The 21,697-nt window shown below is 42.4% G+C and overlaps 1 protein-coding gene across 1 annotated transcript in view; it reads left to right on the top strand.

Annotated features, from left to right (window-relative positions):
- Nucleotides 1-21,697, top strand: part of TDRD9 (tudor domain containing 9) — a 680,447-nt gene that overhangs the window by 307,820 nt on the left and 350,930 nt on the right. The window lies entirely within an intron of this gene.

Below are 21,697 nucleotides of genomic sequence, written 5' to 3'. Positions count from 1 at the left end.
ATCTAGATGTATTTTCTCAGATTGTTCAGATGTGGGGTCTTCCAGAGATAGATCTCATGGCCTCTCATCTAAACAAGAAACTTCCCAGATACCTGTCCTCTAGTTCTCCTTCCAAGAGTGATCTCCAAAATCATCATGGAACAATCATTTGTGTTGCTGGTGGCTCCAGCATGGCCACACAGGTTTTGGTATGCGGATCTGGTTCGGATGTCCAGTTGCCCGCCTTGGCCACTTCCGTTACCGCCAGACCTACTATCTCAAGGTCCATTTTTCCATCAGGATCTCAAATCATTAAATTTGAAGGTATGGAAATTGAATGCTTAGTACTAAGTCATAGAGGTTTCTCTGACTCAGTGATTAATACTATGTTACAAGCTCGTAAATCTGTCTCTAGAAAGATTTATTATAGAGTTTGGAAGACTTACATTTCATGGTGTTCTTCTCATAAATTCTCCTGGCATTTTTTAGCATTCCTAGAATTTTACAGTTTCTTCAGGATGGTTTGGATAAGGTTTTGTCTGCAAGTTCCTTGAAAGGACAAATCTGCGCTCTTTCTGTTTTATTTCACAGAAAGATTGCTAAACAAATGTTTTGTACAGGCTTTAGTTCGTATTAAGCCTGTCATTAAATCAATTTCTCCTCCTTGGAGTCTTAATTTGGTTCTGAAGGCTTTACAGGCTCCTCCATTTGAGCCTATGCATTCTTTGGACATTAAACTACTTTATTGGAAAGTGTTGTTCCTTTTGGCCATCTCTTCTGCTAGAATAGTTTCTGAGCTATCTGCTCTTTCTTGTGAGTCTCCTTTTCTGATTTTTCATCAGGATAAGGCAGTTTTGCGGACTTCTTTTCAATTTTTACCTATGGTTTTGAATTCTAATAACATTAATAGAGAAATTGTTGTCCCTTCCTTATGTCCTAATCCTAAGAATTCTTTGGAGAGATCCTTACATTCTTTGGATGTGGTAAGAGCTTTGAAATATTATGTGGGAGCTACTAAAGATTTCAGGAAGACTTCCAGTCTATTTGTTTTATTTTCTGGTCCTAGGAAAGGTCAGAAGGCTTCTGCTATTTCCTTGGCTTCTTGGTTGAAACTTTTGATTCATCAAGCTTATTGGGAGTCGGGTCAGGCCCTGCCTCAGAGAATTACAGCTCATTCTACTAGATCAGTCTCCACTTCGTGGGCTTTTAAGAATGAAGCTTCAGTTGATCAGATTTGCAAAGCGCCAACTTGGTCCTCTTTGCATACATTTACTAAATTCTACCGTTTTGATGTATTTGCTTCTTCGGAAGCAGTTTTTGGTAGAAAAGTTCTTCAGGCAGCTGTTTCAGTTTGATTCATCTGCTTTTGATTTAAGTGTTTTTCTTTCAATTATGAAAATAAACTTATTTTTTGGGTTGTGGATTAATTTTTTCAGCAGAAAATGGCTGTTTTTATTTTATTCCCTCCCTCTCTAGTGACTCTTGAGTGGAGATCCACATCTTGGGTATTACTATCCCATACGTCACTAGCTCATGGACTCTTGCCAATTACATGAAAGAAAACATAATTTATGTAAGAACTTACCTGATAAATTAATTTCTTTCATATTGGCAAGAGTCCATGAGGCCCACCCTTTTTTATGGTGGTTATTATTTTTTGTATAAAGCACAATTATTTCCAAATTTCCTTTGTTGATGCTTTCTACTCCTTTCTTTATCACCCCACTGCTTGGCTATTCGTTAAACTGAATTGTGGGTGTGGTGAGGGGTGTATTTATAGGCATTTTGAGGTTTGGGAAACTTTGCCCCTCCTGGTAGGATTGTATATCCCATACGTCACTAGCTCATGGACTCTTGCCAATATGAAAGAAATTAATTTATCAGGTATGTTCTTACATAAATTATGTTTTCCACGATTACCTGGAGGGAAAGAAGCCTTTCTGCCACAGAATATGAACAACAGACCTTCGGGGTGACAGTCTTCAAATTTTTGTTCCTTTCGTTCGGACAAGTCCCAACTATCTCAATCCTCATCCAAGCCCAAGAGTACTTGGAAGCAGGCTCAGTCCTGGAACAAGTTCAAACAGACAAAGAATCCCGCTGAGAACAAGTCGGCATGAAGGGACGGCCTCCGATCCGGGATCAGATCGAGTAGGGGCAGATTGTTGCTTTACTCAGACGCTTGTTTCAGAATGTTCAGGACCCTTGGGTTCTGGAGGTCATATCTCAGGGATACCGGATAGAATTCAAGTCCTATCCACCCAGGGGCAGATTCCTTATCTCCAGACTGTCTACAAGACCAGAGAAGAGGACTGCATTTTTTAAGTTGCGTAGGGGACCTAGTCTCTTTAGGAGTAATTGTCCCGGTACCTGTATCAGAAAGAGGTCTGGGGTTCTATTCAAACCTCTTCGTGGTTCCCAAGAAGGAGGGAACGTTTCGTCCAATTCTGGACTTGAATTCCCAACCTTCAACATGGAGATAAGATCAATCCTTCCTCTGGTTCAGGAAGGACAGTTTATGACTACCATAGACCTATAGGATGCATACCTTTGCGTTCCGATACACAGGGAAGATTTTCAATACCTGAGATTTGCATTTCTGGACCAACACTTCCAGTTCATAACACTTCCGTTTGGCTTAGCTACTGCTCCAAGAATATTTACGAAGGTTCTGGGAGCTCTTCTAGCAGTTGCCAGAACACGAGGTATTGCAGTAGCACCTTACCTGGACGATATCTTGGTACAGGCACCATCTTTTCGTCTAACAAGGGACCACTAGGCATTCCTTCTAAGTCTTCTTCGGGTCACATGGATGGAAGATACATTTGGAAAAGAGTTCTCTTACTCCACATACCAGGGTGAATTTCATGGGTACAGTTATAGACTCGGTATCCATGAAGATCTTTCTAACGGATCAGAGACATTGCAAGCTTGCCTCCCTAAGTCCTTCGGTGGCCCAGTGTATGGAAGTGATTGGCCTCATGGTGTCTTTTATGGACATCATTCCCTTTCAAGCAAGAGATAATCTGTCATAGGCAAAGTCTGTCTTTCTAAGTATTAAGTATCCTTAGGGTCAGTACAAGAAAAATCTCACAGCTAACAGTCACTGGCGGGAAACACTGCAATAGAACGTCTTTATGCCCTGGAGCTATGCTCTAGCTACTCACGTAGATGTAGACATACAGGGTTTCATGCCCTCCGGACCGCCATGTATCCTTGACTTGACGGGCGTTGTAGTATGTGGCATCTTCTGCTCTCTCTCCCGCTCTGGTCCGTCACTTCTGTCCCACGTCTGACGTATAGGGGAAAACCAAACCTGGAATCACTGATGCATGTGAATAGGCTGGATATAAGTGCTGGTAGAGATATCCAAAAGAAGAGGTGATATCCAGCTGGTAAAAGTTAACAACTTTATTGGAAATTCAATTAAAATCCGGAGAACGAAGCATACACTTGACACAAGAGGATATAGTGAAGCAAAACAGGCTTACGTGTTTTGGCGGTAAGCCGTAATCATAGCCATACCTGGTTACCTACAGCACACCTTTAAAAAGGATAAAAACCAACCCTATTGGTTAGAACCGCAACGCCCATATCCTCATATCAAAAAAACCTGATAGGTTGTAAACAATAGCCAACCACTAGAGCAATTTAACAAATGAGAGAGCTGGAAATGAAAGGAAAATAACTAAGTGACTTATTAGATACAAATAAGATACAGTGTAGTTTATATAAGATTAGGTTGAACACAGGCCCTAATATCTTGAAATATTTATACACCTTGGGATAGACAAATACGAAATTGATTAAAGGGGAAGCAATAAACGTGTATTTAGTTAGGTACAACCAGCAATATTTGCAATATTCAGCAGGTCACTTAAATTATACATGAAATAACAATACAAAGGTGTATGTGTTTATGTGTATATATATGTATATATATATATATATATATATATATATATATATATATATATATATACACACAGGTGGCCCTCGGTTTACAACGGTTCAATTTGCACCGTTTCAGCAAAACAGCCTTTTTTTCAGTCATGTGACTGCTATTGAAAAGCATTGAGAAGCAGTGCATTGATTAAAATAGCCAGTAGGTGGAGCTGTCCGCTTGTGTTGCAGCAAAGATATGCAAGCCAAGCAAGCTGAAATTAATCACTTTAACCAGACCTGAGCTATCAAGCAGATTTCAAAGGAACAAGATCTTCCTGTCTATAAATCAGTCCAGATTGGAATGCATAGAAAGAACTGTTTGCAGAAAAATGCAAGTAAAGTCTGTGTTTGATTATTTTATTAGGTTTATAATGCTGTTTAGCAAATGTTTTTGTTCCTTTAACTTAGTTTAATTATATATTCTGTGTTGTGTGATTATTTTATTAGGTTTATAATGCTGTTCAGCATTTAAAGTCTTCCTTTCAAAGCTTTAAAAAACAGAATTTATGTTTACCTGATAAATTTCTTTCTCCAACGGTGTGTCCGGTCCACGGCGTCATCCTTACTTGTGGGATATTCTCTTCCCCAACAGGAAATGGCAAAGAGCCCAGCAAAGCTGGTCACATGATCCCTCCTAGGCTCCGCCTACCCCAGTCATTCGACCGACGTTAAGGAGGAATAATTGCATAGGAGAAACCATATGGTACCGTGGTGACTGTAGTTAAAGAAAATAAAATATCAGACCTGATTAAAAAAACCAGGGCGGGCCGTGGACCGGACACACCGTTGGAGAAAGAAATTTATCAGGTAAACATAAATTCTGTTTTCTCCAACATAGGTGTGTCCGGTCCACGGCGTCATCCTTACTTGTGGGAACCAATACCAAAGCTTTAGGACACGGATGAAGGGAGGGAGCAAATCAGGTCACCTAAATGGAAGGCACCACGGCTTGCAAAACCTTTCTCCCAAAAATAGCCTCAGAAGAAGCAAAAGTATCAAACTTGTAAAATTTGGTAAAAGTGTGCAGTGAAGACCAAGTCGCTGCCCTACATATCTGATCAACAGAAGCCTCGTTCTTGAAGGCCCATGTGGAAGCCACAGCCCTAGTGGAATGAGCTGTGATTCTTTCGGGAGGCTGCCGTCCAGCAGTCTCGTAAGCCAATCTGATGATGCTTTTAATCCAAAAAGAGAGAGAGGTAGAAGTTGCTTTTTGACCTCTCCTTTTACCTGAATAAACAACAAACAAGGAAGATGTTTGTCTAAAATCCTTTGTAGCATCTAAATAGAATTTTAGAGCGCGAACAACATCCAAATTGTGCAACAAACGTTCCTTCTTTGAAACTGGTCTTGGACACAGAGAAGGTACGATAATCTCCTGGTTAATGTTTTTGTTAGAAACAACTTTTGGAAGAAAACCAGGTTTAGTACGTAAAACCACCTTATCTGCATGGAACACCAGATAAGGAGGAGAACACTGCAGAGCAGATAATTCTGAGACTCTTCTAGCAGAAGAAATCGCAACTAAAAACAAAACTTTCCAAGATAATAACTTAATATCAACGGAATGTAAGGGTTCAAACGGAACCCCCTGAAGAACTGAAAGAACTAAATTGAGACTCCAAGGAGGAGTCAAAGGTTTGTAAACAGGCTTGATTCTAACCAGAGCCTGAACAAAGGCTTGAACATCTGGCACAGCTGCCAGCTTTTTGTGAAGTAATACCGACAAGGCAGAAATCTGTCCCTTCAGGGAACTTGCAGATAATCCTTTTTCCAATCCTTCTTGAAGGAAGGATAGAATCCTAGGAATCTTAACCTTGTCCCAAGGGAATCCTTTAGATTCACACCAAGAGATATATTTTTTCCAAATTTTGTGGTAAATCTTTCTAGTCACAGGCTTTCTGGCCTGAACAAGAGTATCGATCACAGAATCTGAGAATCCTCGCTTCGATAAAATCAAGCGTTCAATCTCCAAGCAGTCAGCTGGAGTGAAACCAGGTTCGGATGTTCGAACGGACCCTGAACAAGAAGGTCTCGTCTCAAAGGTAGCTTCCAAGGTGGAGCCGATGACATATTCACCAGATCTGCATACCAAGTCCTGCGTGGCCACGCAGGAGCTATCAAGATCACCGACGCCCTCTCCTGCTTGATCCTGGCTATCAGCCTGGGGATGAGAGGAAATGGCGGGAACACATAAGCTAGTTTGAAGGTCCAAGGTGCTACTAGTGCATCCACTAGAGCCGCCTTGGGATCCCTGGATCTGGCCCCGTAGCAAGGAACTTTGAAGTTCTGACGAGAGGCCATCAGATCCATGTCTGGAATGCCCCACAGGTGAGTGACTTGGGCAAAGATTTCCGGATGGAGTACCCACTCCCCCGGATGCAATGTCTGCCGACTCAGAAAATCCGCTTCCCAATTTTCCACTCCTGGGATGTGGATAGCAGACAGGTGGCAGGAGTGAGACTCCGCCCAAAGAATAATTTTGGTTACTTCTTCCATCGCTAGGGAACTCCTTGTTCCCCCCTGATGGTTGATGTACGCAACAGTCGTCATGTTGTCTGATTGAAACCGTATGAACCTGGTCCTCGCAAGCTGGGGCCAGGCCTGGAGCGCATTGAATATCGCTCTCAGTTCCAGAATATTTATCGGTAGAAGAGATTCTTCCCGAGACCAAAGACCCTGAGCTTTCAGGGATCCCCAGACCGCGCCCCAGCCTATCAGACTGGCGTCGGTCGTGACAATGACCCACTCTGGTCTGTGGAACATCATCCCTTGAGACAGATTGTCCAGGGACAGCCACCAACGGAGTGAGTCTCTGGTCCTCTGATTTACTTGTATCTTCGGAGACAAGTCTGTATAGTCCCCATTCCACTGACTGAGCATGCACAGTTGTAATGGTCTTAGATGAATGCGCGCAAAAGGAACTATGTCCATCGCCGCCACCATCAACCCAATCACTTCCATGCACTGAGCTATGGAAGGAAGAGGAACGGAATGAAGTATCCGACAAGAGTCCAGAAGCTTTGTTTTTCTGGCCTCTGTTAGAAAGATCCTCATTTCTAAGGAGTCTATAATTGTTCCCAAGAAGGGAACCCTTGTTGACGGGGATAGAGAACTCTTTTCCACGTTCACTTTCCAGCCGTGAGATCTGAGAAAGGCCAGGACAATGTCCGTGTGAGCCTTTGCTTGAGGAAGGGACGACGCTTGAATCAGAATGTCGTCCAGGTAAGGTACTACTGCAATGCCCCTTGGTCTTAGCACCGCTAGAAGGGACCCTAGTACCTTTGTGAAAATCCTTGGAGCAGTGGCTAATCCGAAAGGAAGCGCCACGAACTGGTAATGTTTGTCCAGGAATGCAAACCTTAGGAACCGATGATGTTCCTTGTGGATAGGGATATGTAGATACGCATCCTTTAAATCCACCGTGGTCATAAATTGACCTTCCTGGATGGAAGGAAGGATAGTTCGAATGGTTTCCATCTTGAACGATGGGACCTTGAGAAATTTGTTTAAGATCTTGAGATCTAGGATTGGTCTGAACGTTCCCTCTTTTTTGGGAACTATGAACAGATTGGAGTAGAACCCCATCCCTTGTTCTCTTAATGGAACAGGATGAATCACTCCCATTTTTAACAGGTCTTCTACACAATGTAAGAACGCCTGTCTTTTTATGTGGTCTGAAGACAACTGCGACTTGTGGAACCTCCCCCTTGGGGGAAGTCCCTTGAATTCCAGAAGATAACCCTGGGAGACTATTTCTAGCGCCCAAGGATCCAGAACATCTCTTGCCCAAGCCTGAGCGAAGAGAGAGAGTCTGCCCCCCACCAGATCCGGTCCCGGATCGGGGGCCAATATTTCATGCTGTCTTGGTAGCAGTGGCAGGTTTCTTGGCCTGCTTTCCCTTGTTCCAGCCTTGCATTGGTCTCCAAGCTGGCTTGGCCTGAGAAGTATTACCCTCTTGCTTAGAGGACGTAGCACCTTGGGCTGGTCCGTTTTTACGAAAGGGACGAAAATTAGGTCTATTTTTTACCTTGAAGGGCCGATCCTGAGGAAGGGCGTGGCCCTTACCCCCAGTGATATCAGAGATAATCTCTTTCAAGTCAGGACCAAACAGCGTTTTCCCCTTGAAAGGAATGTTTAGTAGCTTGTTCTTGGAAGACGCATCAGCCGACCAAGATTTCAACCAAAGCGCTCTGCGCGCCACAATAGCAAACCCAGAGTTCTTAGCCGCTAACTTAGCCAATTGCAAAGAGGCGTCTAGAGTGAAAGAATTAGCCAATTTGAGAGCATTGATTCTGTCCATAATCTCCTCATAAGGAGGAGAGTCACTATCAAGCACCTTAAGCAGTTCATCAAACCAGAAATATGCGGCTGTAGTGACAGGGACAATGCATGAAATGGGTTGTAGAAGGTAACCCTGCTGAACAAACATCTTTTTAAGCAAACCTTCTAATTTTTTATCCATAGGATCTTTGAAAGCACAACTATCCTCTATGGGAATAGTGGTGCGTTTGTTTAAAGTAGAAACCGCTCCCTCGACCTTGGGGACTGACTGCCATAAGTCCTTTCTGGGGTCGACCATAGGAAACAATTTTTTAAATATGGGGGGAGGGACGAAAGGAATACCGGGCCTTTCCCATTCTTTATTAACAATGTCCGCCACCCGCTTGGGTATAGGAAAAGCTTCTGGGAGCCCCGGCACCTCTAGGAACTTGTCCATTTTACATAGTTTCTCTGGGATGACTAAATTTTCACAATCATCCAGAGTGGATAGTACCTCCTTAAGCAAAATGCGGAGATGTTCCAATTTAAATTTAAATGTAATCACATCAGATTCAGCCTGCTGAGAAATGTTCCCTAAATCAGTAATTTCTCCCTCAGACAAAACCTCCCTGGCCCCCTCAGATTGGGTTAGGGGCCCTTCAGAGATATTAATATCAGCGTCGTCATGCTCTTCAGTAACTAAAACAGAGCAGCCACGCTTACGCTGACAAGGGTTCATTTTGGCTAAAATGTTTTTGACAGAATTATCCATTACAGCCGTTAATTGTTGCATAGTAAGGAGTATTGGCGCGCTAGATGTACTAGGGGCCTCCTGAGTGGGCAAGACTCGTGTAGACGAAGGAGGGAATGATGCAGTACCATGCTTACTCCCCTCACTTGAGGAATCATCTTGGGCATCATTGTCATTATCACATAAATCACATTTATTTAAATGAATAGGAATTCTGGCTTCCCCACATTCAGAACACAGTCTATCTGGTAGTTCAGACATGTTAAACAGGCATAAACTTGATCAGAAAGTACAAAAAACGTTTTAAAATAAAACCGTTACAGTCACTTTAAATTTTAAACTGAACACACTTTATTACTGCAATTGCGAAAAAACATGAAGGAATTGTTCAAAATTCACCAAATTTTCACCACAGCGTCTTAAAGCCTCGAAAATATTGCACACCAATTTTGGAAGCTTTAACCCTTAAAATAACGGAACCGGAGCCGTTTTAAGCTTTAAACCCCTTTACAGTCCCTGGTATCTGCTTTGCTGAGACCCAACCAAACCCAAAGGGGAATACGATACCAAATGACGCCTTCAGAAGTCTTTTATAAGTATCAGAGCTCCTCTCACATGCGACTGCATGCCATGCCTCTCAAAAACAAGTGCGCAACACCGGCGCGAAAATGAGACTCTGCCTATGCTTTGGGAAAGCCCCTAAAGAATAAGGTGTCTAAAACAGTGCCTGCCGATATTATTAAATCAAAATACCCAGAATAAATGATTCCTCAAGGCTAAATAAGTGTTAATATCAATCGATTTAGCCCAAAAAAAGTCTACAGTTTAAATAAGCCCTTGTGAAGCCCTTATTTACAATCGTAATAAACATGGCTTACCGGATCCCATAGGGAAAATGACAGCTTCCAGCATTACATCGTCTTGTTAGAATGTGTCATACCTCAAGCAGCAAGAGACTGCAAACTGTTCCCCCAACTGAAGTTAATTGCTCTCAACAGTCCTGTGTGGAACAGCCATGGATTTTAGTTACGGTTGCTAAAATCATTTTCCTCATACAAACAGAATTCTTCATCTCTTTTCTGTTTCTGAGTAAATAGTACGTACCAGCACTATTTGAAAATAACAAACTCTTGATTGAATAATGAAAAACTACAGTTAAACACTAAAAAACTCTAAGCCATCTCCGTGGAGATGTTGCCTGTACAACGGCAAAGAGAATGACTGGGGTAGGCGGAGCCTAGGAGGGATCATGTGACCAGCTTTGCTGGGCTCTTTGCCATTTCCTGTTGGGGAAGAGAATATCCCACAAGTAAGGATGACGCCGTGGACCGGACACACCTATGTTGGAGAAATAATGTATTAGGTGTTACTTATGACAATTTTGAGAGGGGCCTGGAACCTAACTCCCTCACTTCCCATTGACTTACATTATAAACTGGGTTTCAATTTACAACGGTTTCGATTAACAACCATTGCTTCTGGAACCTAACCCCAGCGTAAACTGAGGGCTACCTATATATAGATATAGATAAATATATAGATATATACTGTAGATATACACATATATGTTCAGGGAATGACGCATACAAATTGTATAGTTGCAATATTGTGGTAGATATGCGAATATTATCATGGATCGAATCATAACAAAATAAAATATGTGATCGGCGTCACTAGTAATAAAGTCACATAATTCCCACAACATCGTAATGCATAGAAAGGCCGAAACTATATGCATCAATGTTAGATCACTATATCTGGGATAACTTATCAGATCCACATTAACTACTTAATCTGTACCCTATCCGGGAGTGGAAAACAAAAAAGGCTAAAACTATTGAAAATTGAAGTTAACGGACACCCATAATATGGGGGCTGAGAGGAAAGAATAAAGGGGGGGACAACAGAGCTATGATATAATTCATTATTCACGTTGAGTTGAGTTGAGACCCTCTGGAATTCAGGTTTTTAACCTAAAGATCCAGATGGCCTCCCTCTTGGCCAGCAACTGATCAAGGTCCCCACCTCGTTTTGGTCTGCATACCTTCTAAATAATACACAAACTAAATGTATTTAAATTTTTCTGATGAAATAAAGCAAAGTGTTGTGCTAGGGGGGTAGATGATCTACCTGTACTAATTGTAGAGAAATGTTCTCTCATACGGGAATTAACATCCCGTGTTGTGAGTCCCACATATTGGAGTTTACATTGGGTACAGTTTATCAAATAAATGACATGCATTATTGCAATTTACACAATGTTTGATTCCAATGACTCCCCTGTAAAGAAAGAGGAGAAAGTTTTGGTTATCCTGACATGTTCATAGGGTTTGCATTTTCTATGCCCACATTTGTACATACCTACACTAGTTAACCATGAACTGGAGGCTTGGGTGTTTTCTTTCAGTTGTGTAGGTGCTAAAATATTACCTAATTTGGCACATCTCTTTGAAGAGCATCTTAGTCCTCCCTCAACCAAATCAGTTAGTTTCTCATCTGCAGCTAGCAATGGAAAATGTTTCTGTATAATCTTAGTAACCTGTGTGAACTGAGCACTGTACTCAGTAACAAAGGTTATCCCCTTGAACTCTTTGTCTCTAGATGGTTTCTTGGTAATATGTCTACCTGACTCTTTGCTCTATTAATTTCCCTAGGGGAATACTGTCTTCCCTTTGGTCTCATAGCTAGAAGGTCCGCTTCATGCAAATAATCAACATTTCTAGAGCAATTCCTTTTTAAACGGGTGAATTGACCCTTTGCCACCGCCTTTGGGGTATGTTTGGGGTGGCAGCTTGTTGCGTGAAGCAACGTGTTCCCTGAGATCGGGTTTCTAAACACATTTGATACAACTTTACTGCCCTCTTCACCAATTAGGGCCAAATCCAGATAGTTAATCTGTGTAGGATGGTATTCAAATGTAAATTTTAAACCCACTTGGTTAACATTTATTCATCATTGGTAATCATTCCCTTTGCCAGATTTCATCTCAGACCCTTACAACTATGCATGCTGAGACAATGGAATGGCGAACATTCAGACCTGTCCAAACAGATAATACTGGACAGCCTGTCGAGAGATTCGCTCTCTTGGTGGCTCTGTAAAGATCACCTGTCCTAAGGCATGTGCTTCTTGAGACCGTCCCTGGAGATTGTGACTACTGACAAAAGTCTATCCATCTGGGGAGCTGTTTGGGGTGCCAGGAAGGCACACAGGGCCTGTTGACTCAGGTGGAGTCCACGTTGCCGGTCAATATCTTTAAACTTCAGTCAATATTTAATGCCCTGAAAACTTGTCCCCTTCTGGGTTTGTCAGATTCCAATCGGACAATATAACTTCGGTAGCCTACTTCAACCATCAGGGAGGAACAAGGAGTTCCTTAGCGATGAGAGAGGTTTCTCAGAAACTGGAATGGGCAGAGACCCACAACTGGGAAGCAGACTCCCTCAGCAGCCAATCTTTTCACCCAGGGGAATGGTCTCTGCACCCTGGGGTATTTGCAGAGATATGCTCCAGATGGGGGATGCCGGAGATAGACCTCATGGCCTCCCATCTAAATCCCAAACTACCCAGATACTGGTCGAGATTAAGGGATCCTCAAGCAGATCTAATAGATGCTCTAGCAGTTCCGACTCATATCTATTTCCTCTATTACCTCTTCTCCCCCGTGTGGTGGCTCGGATCAAGCAGGAGCGAGCACCGGTGATTCCAATTGCTCCATCCTGGCCGCAAAGGACTTGGTTCACGGATCTGGTGGGGATATCCTCATCGCAGGAATCTGCTTCTACAGAGTCCCTTCCTACATCAAAATCTAGATTCTCTGAGGCTGACTGCGTGGTGATTGAACGCTTATAGGGACAGTCAACACCAGAATTTTTGTAGTTTTAAGATAGATAATCCCTTAATTACCAATTCCCCAGATTTGCATAACCAACACAGTTATAATTATACACATTTTACCTCTGAAATTACCTTGTATCTAAGCCTCAGCAGACTGCCCCCTTATTTCAGTTCTTTTAACAGACTTGCATTTTAGCCAATCAGAGCTGTCTCCATGGTAAATTCACGTGCATTAGCTCAATGTTATCTATATGAAACACGTGAACTAATGCCCTCTAGTGGTGAAAAACTATCAAAATGCATTTAGATTAGAGGCGACCTTCAAGGTCTAAGAAATAAGCATATGAACCTCCTAGGTTTAGCTTTCAACTAAGAATACCAAGAGAACAAAGCAAAATGGGTGATAAAAGTAAATTGGAAAGTTGTTTAAAATGACATGCCCTATTTGAAACATGAAAGTTTTTTTTGGACTTGACTGTCCCTTTAATCTTAGCCAAGAGAGGTTTCTCTAAGAGTGTTTTTCACACTTTGATTTAAGCTTGTAAGCCGGTTACTCAACGCATCTACCATAAGGTGTGGCGGACTTATCTGCACTGGTGTGAAGAGTGTTTTTTTCTTGGCATAAGGTTAAGATTGCTAGAATTTTATCCTTTCTCCAGGACGGACTGGATAAGGGTATATCTGCTAGTTCCCTGCACAAGAGATTAGCTAAGCTTCCGATTTTGCAGTCCTTTAGGGCCCTGACTAGGATCAGGCCTGTGTTTAGAAGGGTGGCTCCACTTCGGAGTCTCAACCTTGTTCTTCGTGTGTTGCAGCAGGCACCATTTAAGCCCATGCATACTGTTGACATTAAACTGTTATCCTGGAAGTTTCTTTTTCTGTTGGCTATTGCCTTTGCTCGCAGGGTCTCAGAGATTTCTGTCTTGCAGTGTGATCCCCCTTGCCTTGTTTTTCACGCAGATACGTGGTTTTACGTACTAAGTTAGGTTTCCTTTCTAAGATGGTGTCAGATCTGAACATTAATCAAGAGATCCTCAGTAAAGGAACGTTTGCTTCACAATCTAGATGTGGTTCGTGCCTTGAAATTTTCTTTCAGGCTACTAAGGAGTTAAGACAATCTTCAACTTTGTATGTCATCTATGCAGGTAAAGGTAGGGGTCAGAAGGCCACTACGTCATCCTTGTCTTTCTGGTTGAGAAATGTCATCTGCCTATCCTGAGACAGCGGGACAACAGCCTCCTGAGAGGATTGCGGCTCATTTCACTAGAGCAGTAGCTTCTTCCTGAGCTTTTAAGAACAAGGCCTCTATTGAGCAGATTTATAAGGTGGCTACCTTGTCCTCCTTACATACTTTTTCTTACATCCTTTTTCTAAATTTTACAAGTTTGATGATTCTTTTGGGAGAAAGGTTTTGCAGAATGTGGTGCCCTCAAATTAGGGTCCGCCTCCTTTTTGTTCCCTCCCGTTATTTCTTCAGTGTGCTCTGGAGCTAGGGTATGGTTTTCCCAACAGTCAGGAATGAAGTTGTGAACTCTCCCTGCCTTATGGAAAGATAAGAAAATGTATGATTACCAGATTAATTCCTTTCTTTCCTGGCAAGTATACAGAATGTATAATAGACAGAAAAGATGAGCAGTGAGGTGACACTTACTATTGTTCATCAATAAACTCAAAAGCCACTCTTTAGGAAATAGCGAACCATCATCCATATACATAAACACAGCAACCTAGGTAGGTGAGACTTACTTTTAGTATTTGGCACCGTCCTCAAGGCAACCACTCTCAGACCTAATCGCCTTCTGTATTTATCACAGACCAGGCGACTGGTACTATTTAGTGGGCCTTCCGGGTGTAAATCACTACCCGACCTATCTGGACAATGTTCACAACACACGGCACAAGCCGTCACAGAGTTTTCACTCACCCCCTAGTGCTGTTATTTTTGATGCGCTGGCTCCATTCGTCCTCACGGAGAAGAACTGCTTCAGACGCCTCTTACTTCCGCAGTAAGCTCCCGGCAGTAGCGTAGCCACTCCAAACTCCTAGGCCCCCAACAAAACAGGGACCACGTGATCGGATCCTCCAATCGGATACGTCCTCAGTAGGCAGAGTAATTAGTCCGAACAAATTGCAGGCTAAATGAGAACAGCAGTTGGCAGTAATCCCAGGGTTATAGTGCGGTACTGTGTGTCTATGAGAACAGAGTGAGAAATTCAGAAAGCGGGTCCCTGTACCCACTTGAAAATAAGCATTGGAAAAGGAAAAAAATGACTGATCCTCACTCAGGTCATAAACGAACAATTCTTTAATCCATATTATTTAAAAATAGGAAACAGGACATGACAGAACATGCAGCCAAGCTGAAACGTCTGACCGGAATGTAGATTCTCACCAGCTCCTGCAGATACTGATGTGCAAGCTGTCAGAGCCACTGCCAAGGCCCCATAAACATCCAATATTTAGAAAAATCAGCAGCACCATCAAAAGTAATATCTTATGAGATTTTTATTGTTCCCAGAGGACAGAAAACATGATGTTTCTCCAACATAGGTGTGTCCGGTCCACGGCGTCATCCTTACTTGTGGGATATTCTCCTCCCCAACAGGAAATGGCAAAGAGCCCAGCAAAGCTGGCCATATAGTCCCTCCTAGGCTCCGCCTACCCCAGTCATTCTCTTTGCCGTTGCACAGGCAACATCTCCACGGAGATGGCTTAGAGTTTTTTTGGTGTTTAAATGTAGTTTTTGTTCTTCAATCAAGAGTTTGTTATTTTAAGATAGTGCTGGTATGTACTATTTACTCTGAAACAGAAAAGAGATGAAGATTTCTGTTTGTAAGAGGAAAATGATTTTAGCAACCGTTACTAAAATCGATAGCTGTTTCCACACAGGACTGTTGAGATGAAGTAACTTCAGTTGGGGGAAACAGTGGGCAGACTTTGCTGCTTGAGGTATGACACATTTCTAACAAGACTCGGTAATGCTGGAAGCTGTCATTTTCCCTATGGGAACCGGTAAGCCATTTTCTTAGTTTAAGTAAAAGAATAAAGGGCTTCATTAGGGCTTAAAAAACTGGTAGACATTTTTCTGGGCTAAAACGATTACTTTACTAAGTATATTTGGCAGATTATTACTTTTAATAGTTGTTAAATCTTGGGGATTGTTTTAATAAAAACGGCAGGCACTGTATTGGACACCTTTTTCACTGGGGGCCTTTTCTAGTCATAGACAGAGCCTCATTTTCGCGCCTCTAATGCGCAGTTGTTTTTGGAAAGCATGGCATGCAGATGCATGTGTGAGGAGCTAAGAACCACTGAAAAAGCTTATAGAAGGCATCATTTGGTATCGTATTCCCCTCTGGGCTTGGTTGGGTCTCAGCAAAGCAGATACCTGGGACTGTATAGGGGTTAAATGTAAAAACGGCTCCGGTTCCGTTATTTTAAGGGTTAAAGCTTTCAAATTTGGTGTGCAATACTTTTAAGGCTTTAAGTTACTGTGGTGAAATTTTGGTGAATTTTGAACAATTCCTTCATACTTTTTCACATATTCAGTAATAAAGTGTGTTCAGTTTAAAATTTAAAGGGACAGTAACGGTTTTATTGTAAAACGTTTTTTGTGCTTTGTTGACAAGTTTAAGCCTGTTTAACATGTCTGAACCATCAGATAACGATGTTCTATATGTATGAAAGCCAATGTGTCTCCCCATTTAAATATATGTGATATATTTGTGTCATAATGTCCAAACAAAGTAGGGATAATAATGCCATAGATATGATATTGCCCAAGATGATTCCTCTAATGAGGGGAGTAAGCATGGTACTGCATCATCCCCTTCTGTGTCTACACCAGTTTTGCCCACACAAGAGGCCCCTAGTACATCTAGTGCGCCAATACTTATTACCATACAACAATTAATGGCTGTAATGGATAATTCTATTGCATGCATTTTTTCCAAAATGCCTACTTATCAGAGAAAGCGTGATTGCTCTGTTTTAAACACTGAAGAGCAAAAGGACGCTGATGATATCTGTTCTGACATACCCTCACACCTATCTGAAGGGGCCAGGAGGGAGGTTTTGTCTGAGGGAGAAATTTCAGATTCAGGGAAAATTTCTCAACAAGCAGAACCTGATATTGTAACTTTTAAATTTAAATTACAACATCTCCACGCACTACTCAAGGTATTATCTACTCTGGATGATTGTGACAATTTGGTCATTCCAGAGAAATTAGGTAAGATGGACAAGTTCCTAGAGGTTCCGGTGCCCCCCGATGTTTTTCCTATACCCAAGTGGGTGGCGGACATAGTAAATAAGGAGTGGGAAAGGCCCGGCATACCTTTTGTCCTCCCCCTATATTTAAGAAATTCTTTCCTATAGTCGACCCCAGAAAGGACTTATAGCATACAGTCCCCAAGGTCGAGGGGGCGGTTTCTACTCTAAACAAACGCACTTCTATTCCTATAGAAGATAGTTGTGCTTTCAAGATCCTATGGATTAAAGGTTAGAGGGTTTGCTTAAAAAGATGTTTGTTCAGCAAGGTTACCTTCTACAACCAATTTCATGCATTGTTCCTGTCACTACAGCTGCGTGTTTCTGGTTCGAAGAACTAGAAAAGTCGCTCAATAAAGAATCTTCGTACGAGGAGGTTTTGGACAGAGTTCAAGCTCTTAAATTGGCTAACTCTTTTATTTTAGATGCCGCTTTGCAATTAGCTAGATTAGCGGCGAATAATTCAGGGTTTGCTATCGTGGCGCGCAGAGCGCTTTTGCTTAACATCCCTTTCAAGGGTAAAACACTGTTTGGCCCTGACTTGAAAGAGATTATTTCAGACATCACTGGGGGAAAGGGCCACGCCCTTCCTCTGGATAGGTCTTTTAAGGCTAAAAATAAGCCAAATTTTCGTCCCTTTCGCAGAAACGGACCAGCCTCAAATTCTACACCCTCTAAGCAAGAGGGTAATACTTCTCAAACCAAGCCAGCCTGGAGGCCGATGCAAGGCTGGAACAAGGGTAAGCAGGCCAAGTCACCTGCCACTGCTACCAAAACAGCATGAAGTGTTGGCCCCCGATCTGGGAAGGATCTGGTGGGGGGCAGACTTTCTCTCTTTGCTCAGGCTGGGGCAAGAGATGTTCAGGATCCTTGGGCGATAGAAATAGTTTCTCAAGGTTATCTCCTGGAATTCAGGGAACTACCCCCAAGGGGAAGGTTCCACGGGTCTCAATTATCTTCGAACAGGCATTCTTACACTGTGTAGAAGACCTGTTAAGCATGGGAGTGATTCATCCTGTTCCATTAGGAGAACAAGGGATGGGTTTTTACTCCAACCTGTTCATAATTCCCAAAAAAGAGGGAACATTCAGACCTATTTTAGATCTCAAGATTCTAAACAAGTTTCTAAGGGTTTCATCGTTCAAAATGGAAACCATTCGAACGATCCTTCCTACCATCCAGGAAGGTCAATTCATGACCACGGTGGACTTAAAGGATGCGTACCTACGTATTCCTATCCACAAGGAACATTTTCGGTTCCTAAGGTTCGCCTTTCTGGACAACCATTACCAGTTTGTGGCACTTCCATTCGGATTAGCCACTGCTCCAAGGATTTTCACAAGGGTACTAGGGTCCCTTCTAGCGGTGCTAAGACCAAGGGGCATTGCAGTAGTACCTTACTTGGACGACATCCTGATTCAAGTGTCGTCTCTGTCAAAAGCAAGGGCTCATACGGACATTGTCCTAGCCTTTCTCAGATCTCACAGGTGGAAAGTGAACATAGAAAAAAGTTCTCTGTCCCCGTCAACAAGAGTTCCCTTCTTGGGAACAATAATAGTTTCCTTAGAAATGAAGGTTTTTCTGACAGAGGCCAGAAAATCAAAACTTCTAAGCTCTTGTCAGGTACTTCATTCTGTTCTTCTTCCTTCCATAGCGCAGTGCATGGAAGTAATAGGTTTGATGGTTGCGGCAATGGACATAGTTCCTTTTGCACAAATTCATCTAAGACCATTACACCTGTGCATGCTCAGACAGTGGAATGGGGATTATACAGACTTGTCTCCGACGATACAAGTAGATCAAATAACCAGAGATTCACTCCGTTGGTGGCTGACCCTGGACAACCTGTCACAGGGAATGAGCTTCCGCAGACCAGAGTAGGTCATTGTCACGACCAACGCCAGTCTGGTGGGCTGGGGCGCGGTCTGGGAACCCCTGAAAGCTCAGGGTCTATGGTTTCGGGAAGACTCTCTTCTCCCGATAAACATAATGGAACTGAGAGCGATATTCAATGCTCTCAAGGCTTGGCCTCGACTAGCAAAGGCCAAATTCATAAGGTTTCAATCAGACATCATGACGACTGTTACATATATCAACCATCAGGGGGTAACAAGGAGTTCCCTGGCGATGGAGGAGCATCCGGGGGAGTGGGAACTCCATCTGGAAATCTTTGCCCAAATAACTCAATTATGGGGCATTCCAGACATGGTTCTGATGGCCTCTCGTCAGAACTTCATGGTCCCTTGTTACGGGTCCAAATCCAGGGATCCCAAGGCGACTTCTATTGGATACAATAGTAGCACCTTGGATCTTCAACCTAGCTTATGTATTCCCACCGTTTCCTCTCATTCCCAGGCTGGTAGCCAGGATCAATCTGGAGAGGGCTTCGGTGATCTTGATAGTTCCTGTGTGGCCACGCAGGACTTGGTATGCAGACCTGGTGAATGTGTCATCGGCTCCACCATGGAAGCTACCTTTGAGACAGGACCTTCTTATTCAGGGTCCATTCGAACATCCGAATCTGGTTTTCCTCCAACTGACTGCTTGGAGTTTGAACGCTTGATTTTATCAAAGCGTGGGTTTTCAGATTCTGTAATAGATACTCTTATTCAGGCTAGAAAGCCTGTAACTAGAAAAATTTACCATAATATATGGAAAAAATATATCTGTTGGTGTGAATCTAAAGGATTCCCATGGAACAAGATAAAAATTCCTAAGATTCTTTCCTTTCTACAAGAAGGTTTGGAGAAAGGATTTTCTGCGAGTTCTCTGAAGGGACAGATCTCTGCTTTATCTGTTTTACTTCACAAAAGGCTGGCAGCTGTGCCAGACGTTTAAGCGTTTGTTCAGGCTCTGGTTAGAATCAAGCCTGTTTACAGACCTTTGACTCTTCCCTGGAGTCTTAATCTAGTTCTTTCAGTTCTTCAAGGGGTTCCGTTTGAACCCTTACATTCCGTAGATATTAAGTTATTATCTTGGAAAGTTTTGTTTTAGGTTGCAATTTCTTCCGCTAGAAGAGTTTCTGTTTTATCTGCTCTGCAGTGTTCTCCGCCCTATCTGGTCCATGCAGATAAGGTGGTTTTACGTACTGAGCCTGGTTTTCTTCCGAAGGTTGTTTCCAACAAAAATATTAACCAGGAGATAGTTGTTCCTTCTTTGTGTCCGAATCCAGTTTCATAGAAGGAACGTTTGTTACACAATTTGGACGTTGTCCGTGCTCTAAAATTCTATTTAGAGGCTACTGAAGATTTTAGACAAACATCTTCTTTGTTTGTTGTTTATTCTGGTTAAAGGAGAGGTAAAAAAGCAACTTCTACCTCTCTTTCCTTTTGGTTTAAAAGCATCATCAGATTGGCTTTTGAGACTGCCGGACGGCAGCCTCCTGAAAGTATCACAGCTCACTCCACTAGGGCTGTGGCTTCCACATGGGCCTTCAAGAATGAGGTTCCTGTTGACCAAATTTTTTAAATTATATACTTTTGCTTCTTCGGAGGCTATTTTTGGGAGAAAGGTTTTGCAAGCCGTGGTGCCTTCCGTTTGGGTGACCTGATTTGCTCCCTCCCTTCATCCGTGTCCTAAAGCTTTGGTATTGGTTCCCACAAGTAAGGATGACGCCGTGGACCGGACACACCTATGTTGGAGAAAACAGAATTTATGCTTACCTGATAAATTACTTTCTCCAACGGTGTGTCCGGTCCACGGCCCGCCCTGGTTTTTTAATCAGGTCTGATGAATTATTTTCTCTAACTACAGTCACCACGTTACCATATGGTTTCTCCTATATATATTTCCTCCTGTCCGTCGGTCGAATGACTGGGGTAGGCGGAGCCTAGGAGGGACTATATGGCCAGCTTTGCTGGGCTCTTTGCCATTTCCTGTTGGGGAGGAGAATATCCCACAAGTAAGGATGACGCCGTGGACCGGACACACCGTTGGAGAAAGTAATTTATCAGGTAAGCATAAATTCTGTTTTTGGGCTTGCAAGCCCTTAATCATATGCTTGTCTAATATCTCCAAAACACATCTTATAAATACAATTCCACAGGTGCATATCATTAGTCATTATTAATTAAGCCCACATACACATATTAATATTTGTAATGCAAGTGACACCTAGTGGACTAAAAGTGTAACAAACCTACAAAATAGTTTAAAAACAATCAATTCAATAAAGAGGTCTGCTAGAATCATCCAAACAAACTATTATTTACAATTTTATACATAGTAGCAATAGCATGTGCGGAGTTCATCTAATTTATCATATCAGATACCTCACAAAAAGAGATTCAAGTCTATTTCAAGGTTCATACCATTTGGATACATATAATCTAATTTAAAAATCCACATTGTTTCCCTTTTCTTAAGTAATAACTATCGCCCTTTCTCCTTGGGATAGGAATATGGTCTATCACCTGAAATTTTAACTGGGAGATAGAGTGGCCAAAAGATAAGAAATGGTTTGATACTGGGGCAAGAGTGTCTTTACATCTAATATTTGACTTATGTTGCGTAATCCTGTCCCTCACCCTCTGGGTGGTCTCGCCAGTATAGGCCCATCCACAAGGACATTTAATAAGATAGATAACGTAACTTCTGTTACAGGTATAAAAACCTTTAATATTTAACTTCTGCCCTGCTATAGAGGGTGTAAAAACA

The sequence above is a fragment of the Bombina bombina genome, chromosome 1 (genome assembly GCF_027579735.1).
Source record: "Bombina bombina isolate aBomBom1 chromosome 1, aBomBom1.pri, whole genome shotgun sequence".
NCBI classification, from domain to species: Eukaryota; Metazoa; Chordata; class Amphibia; order Anura; family Bombinatoridae; genus Bombina; species Bombina bombina.
The sequence above is the reverse complement of the archived record's forward strand: the minus strand, read 5'-3'. Positions and strand labels throughout refer to the sequence as shown.